The 7033-nt window shown below is 43.1% G+C and overlaps 7 non-coding genes across 7 annotated transcripts; all 7 read right to left on the reverse strand.

The window, feature by feature from the left end:
- Nucleotides 1-338: 338 nt before the first annotated feature.
- Nucleotides 339-457, reverse strand: LOC133813000 (5S ribosomal RNA). The gene has a single exon (XR_009884052.1). It is a non-coding gene; the product is annotated as a 5S ribosomal RNA (ribosomal RNA).
- A 221-nt stretch (nt 458-678) lies between these two features.
- On the reverse strand, nt 679-797 carry LOC133813390 (5S ribosomal RNA). Its single transcript, XR_009884404.1, has one exon. It is a non-coding gene; the product is annotated as a 5S ribosomal RNA (ribosomal RNA).
- Nucleotides 798-1018: 221 nt separating this feature from the next.
- LOC133813497 (5S ribosomal RNA) lies at nt 1019-1137 on the reverse strand. Its single transcript, XR_009884506.1, has one exon. It is a non-coding gene; the product is annotated as a 5S ribosomal RNA (ribosomal RNA).
- A 221-nt stretch (nt 1138-1358) lies between these two features.
- On the reverse strand, nt 1359-1477 carry LOC133813161 (5S ribosomal RNA). The gene has a single exon (XR_009884200.1). It is a non-coding gene; the product is annotated as a 5S ribosomal RNA (ribosomal RNA).
- Nucleotides 1478-1698: 221 nt separating this feature from the next.
- Nucleotides 1699-1817, reverse strand: LOC133813602 (5S ribosomal RNA). Its single transcript, XR_009884611.1, has one exon. It is a non-coding gene; the product is annotated as a 5S ribosomal RNA (ribosomal RNA).
- A 221-nt stretch (nt 1818-2038) lies between these two features.
- LOC133813708 (5S ribosomal RNA) lies at nt 2039-2157 on the reverse strand. Its single transcript, XR_009884712.1, has one exon. It is a non-coding gene; the product is annotated as a 5S ribosomal RNA (ribosomal RNA).
- Nucleotides 2158-2378: 221 nt separating this feature from the next.
- On the reverse strand, nt 2379-2497 carry LOC133813055 (5S ribosomal RNA). The gene has a single exon (XR_009884101.1). It is a non-coding gene; the product is annotated as a 5S ribosomal RNA (ribosomal RNA).
- Nucleotides 2498-7033: the final 4536 nt, after the last annotated feature.

Consider the following 7033-nt stretch of genomic DNA (forward strand, 5'->3'; position numbering starts at 1 on the left):
CATGTAACTAAGTATGATTAGCGGTTTAGGGATTAAAATTTTTGGTTAAGATATAACGTTTCACTAGAACGTTTACTGTATACATTGGGATCCCAAAAATATAATTTAAAGGTCTATTACAAGAAAATATTTACAACCAGCTGATCTAAGCGGCAAAATAGGGTTTAGCCCTAGTTCCTTTCCTTCAAACCTCAGCCATGGTGGTCGAGGAGCTGCATATGTACACATCGTCACCTAAGCTCTCCGACTCAAGGATGGTCCAGCTTTTTAAAACAAAAAATACAAACTTTTGAGCCGTAGGTGGATTTTTAAAGGGAAAAAAAAAAATGATGTTTTCAGGGGTGCAACACGAGGACTTCCCAGGAGGTCACCCATCCTAGTACTACTCTCGCCCAAGCACGCTTAACTGCGGAGTTCTGATGGGATCCGGTGCATTAGTGCTGGTATGATCGCACCCGGAATGTTTGGTCCGCAATATTCATTTATAGCGAGCGCGTGTGTCCTCCCTTTTCTCCCCCGGATTGACTAGGAACTTCTTATTCGCTGCTTGTTAGTGACCACGGTATTAACCCCTCAAGGAAAACGAAATAAATGAGTTTTTAAAGATTTAAAACAAAAAATACAAACTTTTGAGCCGTAGGTGGATTTTTAAAGGGAAAAAAAAAAATGATGTTTTCAGGGGTGCAACACGAGGACTTCCCAGGAGGTCACCCATCCTAGTACTACTCTCGCCCAAGCACGCTTAACTGCGGAGTTCTGATGGGATCCGGTGCATTAGTGCTGGTATGATCGCACCCGGAATGTTTGGTCCGCAATATTCATTTATAGCGAGCGCGTGTGTCCTCCCTTTTCTCCCCCGGATTGACTAGGAACTTCTTATTCGCTGCTTGTTAGTGACCACGGTATTAACCCCTCAAGGAAAACGAAATAAATGAGTTTTTAAAGATTTAAAACAAAAAATACAAACTTTTGAGCCGTAGGTGGATTTTTAAAGGGAAAAAAAAAAATGATGTTTTCAGGGGTGCAACACGAGGACTTCCCAGGAGGTCACCCATCCTAGTACTACTCTCGCCCAAGCACGCTTAACTGCGGAGTTCTGATGGGATCCGGTGCATTAGTGCTGGTATGATCGCACCCGGAATGTTTGGTCCGCAATATTCATTTATAGCGAGCGCGTGTGTCCTCCCTTTTCTCCCCCGGATTGACTAGGAACTTCTTATTCGCTGCTTGTTAGTGACCACGGTATTAACCCCTCAAGGAAAACGAAATAAATGAGTTTTTAAAGATTTAAAACAAAAAATACAAACTTTTGAGCCGTAGGTGGATTTTTAAAGGGAAAAAAAAAAATGATGTTTTCAGGGGTGCAACACGAGGACTTCCCAGGAGGTCACCCATCCTAGTACTACTCTCGCCCAAGCACGCTTAACTGCGGAGTTCTGATGGGATCCGGTGCATTAGTGCTGGTATGATCGCACTCGGAATGTTTGGTCCGCAATATTCATTTATAGCGAGCGCGTGTGTCCTCCCTTTTCTCCCCCGGATTGACTAGGAACTTCTTATTCGCTGCTTGTTAGTGACCACGGTATTAACCCCTCAAGGAAAACGAAATAAATGAGTTTTTAAAGATTTAAAACAAAAAATACAAACTTTTGAGCCGTAGGTGGATTTTTAAAGGGAAAAAAAAAAATGATGTTTTCAGGGGTGCAACACGAGGACTTCCCAGGAGGTCACCCATCCTAGTACTACTCTCGCCCAAGCACGCTTAACTGCGGAGTTCTGATGGGATCCGGTGCATTAGTGCTGGTATGATCGCACCCGGAATGTTTGGTCCGCAATATTCATTTATAGCGAGCGCGTGTGTCCTCCCTTTTCTCCCCCGGATTGACTAGGAACTTCTTATTCGCTGCTTGTTAGTGACCACGGTATTAACCCCTCAAGGAAAACGAAATAAATGAGTTTTTAAAGATTTAAAACAAAAAATACAAACTTTTGAGCCGTAGGTGGATTTTTAAAGGGAAAAAAAAAAATGATGTTTTCAGGGGTGCAACACGAGGACTTCCCAGGAGGTCACCCATCCTAGTACTACTCTCGCCCAAGCACGCTTAACTGCGGAGTTCTGATGGGATCCGGTGCATTAGTGCTGGTATGATCGCACCCGGAATGTTTGGTCCGCAATATTCATTTATAGCGAGCGCGTGTGTCCTCCCTTTTCTCCCCCGGATTGACTAGGAACTTCTTATTCGCTGCTTGTTAGTGACCACGGTATTAACCCCTCAAGGAAAACGAAATAAATGAGTTTTTAAAGATTTAAAACAAAAAATACAAACTTTTGAGCCGTAGGTGGATTTTTAAAGGGAAAAAAAAAAATGATGTTTTCAGGGGTGCAACACGAGGACTTCCCAGGAGGTCACCCATCCTAGTACTACTCTCGCCCAAGCACGCTTAACTGCGGAGTTCTGATGGGATCCGGTGCATTAGTGCTGGTATGATCGCACCCGGAATGTTTGGTCCGCAATATTCATTTATAGCGAGCGCGTGTGTCCTCCCTTTTCTCCCCCGGATTGACTAGGAACTTCTTATTCGCTGCTTGTTAGTGACCACGGTATTAACCCCTCAAGGAAAACGAAATAAATGAGTTTTTAAAGATTTAAAACAAAAAATACAAACTTTTGAGCCGTAGGTGGATTTTTAAAGGGAAAAAAAAAAATGATGTTTTCAGGGGTGCAACACGAGGACTTCCCAGGAGCTGCATATGTACACATCGTCACCACACAACACCCGTGAGCCGAAGCCCAACAAGAAAACACAGTATTTCATATAAACATTATCAAATGATTATCATTATAATCACACAGAGCTTATAGCTCTTAAACAGATGAGTGAATATCACTTGAGGTTCTAGAAAACCATACTAGGTGACTGACAAGCAAGTCACTAATTTAAACAGAAGAGTGGCTACTAGGTAAGCCACTAGCCTTAAACAGACGAGAGACTAATAAGTGAGTCTCTAACTTTAAACAGAAGAGTGGCTGCTAGGTAAGCCACTAGCCTCAAACAGACAAGAGACTGATAGGTAAGTCTCTAACTTTAAACAGAAGAGTGGCTGCTAGGTAAGCCACTAGCCTTAACAGATGAGTGACTGATAGGTAAGTCACACAAGCGCTTATAATATTCATCGAACTTGAGGTCGGTCCAGCATTAATGCTCTTTGAGTCATCCAATGCAGATATCAATTAGATATAATCTTTATTGGCTTGCATTGAACACGCTAAGGCCGTCCTAACTTATGAGTCAGCACCATGTGACCAGTGCCCAGTACCACTGGCGAACCTGACTAATGAGTTACAACTTCACAGTTGATACTAACACCTTTGCCAATTCTGACTAATGAGTCAGTACCATGCACAAGTAAGCATTGCTACCAAACATATGTCATATGCTTACTTAACAGTTGCTAGCATAATTATGATCATGCACAAACACAGAGACTCAAGCTCTGATCAATCCCACAGTCAATACTCATGGCATGCCCTAATCACATGTTTTTCGTGCATCACATGCATCACACTTAATCATCCAGAATGCCTCATTAATAACCATATGCAAATGAGCAAGATTTCCAAGCATTCAATGTGCTATCAATGTCCACATTTAAGCATCCAACATGCATCAAGAGTAACCATGCTTGTCACATATGGGGTGCAGTTTTCTTACCTCAGGTTCGAGCAAGAACTAGTAAAAGAATGACCCTTGAGAACGATCAATCCTTTGATCCTTTAGCGGTCACCTAGCCATAACCAAATATGGAATGCCATCAATAAAATAAATCATAAAGGGTTTATAATCTAAAACCTCACTCCCGGGATCCATCCCGCACTCTCGGGATTCTAAATCTACCCAAACGGGGTAAAGGAACCAACCCCCGAGCCTTAAAAGTCATCCCGAGCCCTAAAAATAGGTTGCTGGAAATGCACTAGTGCTGGGGCGCTGTCTAGTGGCACTGGGGCGCTGCCCCAAAGTCAGAGAGCCCCAGAATCAGCTCTGCCTAGCGCTGGGGCACCAGGAATGGCGCTGGGGCGCCATCAGTAAACCAAAGAAAATTTTGGTCTTCTCCCCTGCGATTTCCCTCTGAAACCAAGTCTCAAAACCAATCCCAAATATCATCAAAACATCAAATTCAACCCCCAAACCTCATCTACATCACACCCTCATCAAAACCCAAGCAACCAAACTCAAGAACTTCCATTAATTCTCAACTAATACATCAAAATCCTCAACTGAAAACTTATTAGAAAAACAGGGTAAAGCTTAAGTTCTTGGAAGAAACCTTACCTCAAGTTGGATTTAGACCCCCTTCAATGGATGAACTAAAGTCCTAAACTCCCACCTTTGATCTCCTAGCTTGGTTCTTCAAGTTGGCTTCAAAAATTCCAAAGGATGAAAGAGGAGAAATGGTGTACGGGTGAGGGAGAGAGATGAGGATGATGATGCTCTATTTTTACACTTCCACAACCTTCTAAACTCAAAGGGCTGACATATATCTTAGGGGTGAAAAGACCATTTTGCCCCTAGGTCAAATAAAGGCTTCTAAAGACTCTCAAGGGTAAAATCGTCATTTCCCGCCTATCTCGTTAATTATAATTAACACCCTCCAATTCCCGTTATTCTCAATATTCTCAAATATCGATAATTCATATCCCGTTACCCTTTTATTCCCGGCAACGTTCTAATTACCAAATTACCCCGAGACTCACTCCGAGCCCCGAACTTAATCCCGTTATGACTAGACCGAAAACTTGCATTCCATGATCGTCTCATGCCGAATGGCTCAAAACGATCCACATAGGATGCAGTATTATTTATAATTCACCCACATGCACGAAAATACACAATCACGCCCTCAATGGGCCAAATTACCAAAATTCCCTTATAATTAAAAATGAACCCATATGCATGCATTTACCATCATATAATAATATAATTCACATAAACATGCATATAATCATTAAATATCGTAATAAATCAATTATGGCCCTCCCGACCTCCTAATCAAGGCCTAAACCTTATTAGGAAATTTGGGGCATTACAAATCTTCTCAATAACTTCATTGGTCTTCTGAACCATGTCTGGCCCCAAATACCTTCTCTCACCCATCTCATCCCATTGAATGGGCGATCTACACTTTCTCCCATATAACATTTCATAAGGAGCCACTCCAATCATGGATTGATAACTTTTATTATACGAGAATTCGATCAACGGAGGATACTTACTCCGAGATCCCTCGAAGTCAATCACACACGCCCTAAGCATGTCTTCCAGTACCTGAATCGTCCTCTCAGACTGTCCATCAGTCTGAGGATGAAAAGTTGCGCTAAACTTCAACTAAGTTCCCATGGCTCTCTGCAGAGCTCCCCAAAACTTGGAGGTAAAGATAGGATCTTGATCAAATCCAATAGACTTTGGAACCCCATGGAGACGAACTATCTCCCTCACATACAACTCTGCGTATTGTTCCACTGTATAAGTTGACTTCACTCGCAGAAAATGAGCTGACTTAGTGTATCTGTCCACTATCATCCACGCCGAGTCACAAAGTCCCACTGTCCTGGGTAGTCCTCCCACGAAATCCATAGTGATGTCATCCCATTTCCACTATGGGATACCCAAAGGCTGAAGCAATCTCGCCGATTATTGATGCTCAGCCTTTACCTGCTGACATGTCAAACATCTGGCCACATACTCTACCACATTCGTCTTCATCCCGGGCCACCAATATAATGTCCGTAGATCCTGATACATCTTCGTGGTACCCAGATGAAGCGAGTATGGCGTAGTGTGAGACTCATCCAGTATCTCCTGTCTGATCCTCTCATCTGCCGGAACATAAATCCGTCCCTGATATCGAAGCAAACCAATCTCAGAAACATAATAATCCTTAGTTGTCCCCGCTAAGACATGTTGTCTAACCTCCTGCAACTGTGTGTCAACGACCTGACTCTCCTTGATCTGCTCTAGTAGGGTTGACTGCAAGGTAATATTAGCTAACTGGCCTACCACCAGTTCTATCTTTGCCCTGGCCATCTCATCAGCTAATTCTTTAGAGATGTGAGTGGAACTATACAACTGTCCTGGGCCCCTCCAGCTCAACGCATCTGCCACCACATTGGCTTTCCCCGGATGATAAAGGATATCGCAGTCATAATCCTTAACCAGCTCCAACCAACGCCTCTATCTCATGTTTAGATCCTTCTGAGTAAAGAAATACTTCAAACTCTTATGGTCAGTGTATATTTCGCACTTCTCCCCATACAGGTAATGTCGCTACACCTTCAGTGCGAATACCACTGCTCATACTCCTTCTGCTGTCGCGATGGATAAGCTATAACTTTCTCATTCTGCATCAACACACATCCTAAACTCATCCTCGATGCATCACAGTAGACTACAAACTTTCCTTCCTCCGAAGGAAGACTTAGCACGGGTGCAGAAATAAGCCGTCGCTTCAACTCTTGGAAACTGTTCTCACACTTCTCTAACTAAACAAACTTCTGATTATTCCTCGTCAACTCTGTCATTGGTGAAGAAATCTTTGAAAATCCCTCTACAAACAGTCTGTAATAGCCTGCCAACCCAAGGAAACTCCGCACCTCTGAGGCGTTCCTTGGCCTCGACCAATCTCTTATTGCTTCTACCTTGGACGGATCCACCTTAATCCCTTCTGCTCCAACTATATGCCCAAGAAAAGTCACCTTCGGCAACCAAAACTCACACTTCTTAAACTTGGCGTATAACTGATGCTCCCTTAACCTCTGTAAAACCTGTCGAAGATGCTGCTCATGCTCTTCCTCTGAACTGGAGTATACCAAGATGTCGTCGATGAAGACAATGACAAACTGATCCAAGAAGTCCTTGAACACCCTGTTCATCAAATCCATAAAAGCTGCCGGGGAGTTGGCCAAACCAAAATACATGACCAAAAACTCATAGTGCCCATACCGTGTTCGGAAGGCCGTCTTTGGTATATCCTCAT

This window comes from Humulus lupulus, chromosome 1, assembly GCF_963169125.1.
Source record: "Humulus lupulus chromosome 1, drHumLupu1.1, whole genome shotgun sequence".
Classification (NCBI taxonomy): Eukaryota; Viridiplantae; Streptophyta; class Magnoliopsida; order Rosales; family Cannabaceae; genus Humulus; species Humulus lupulus.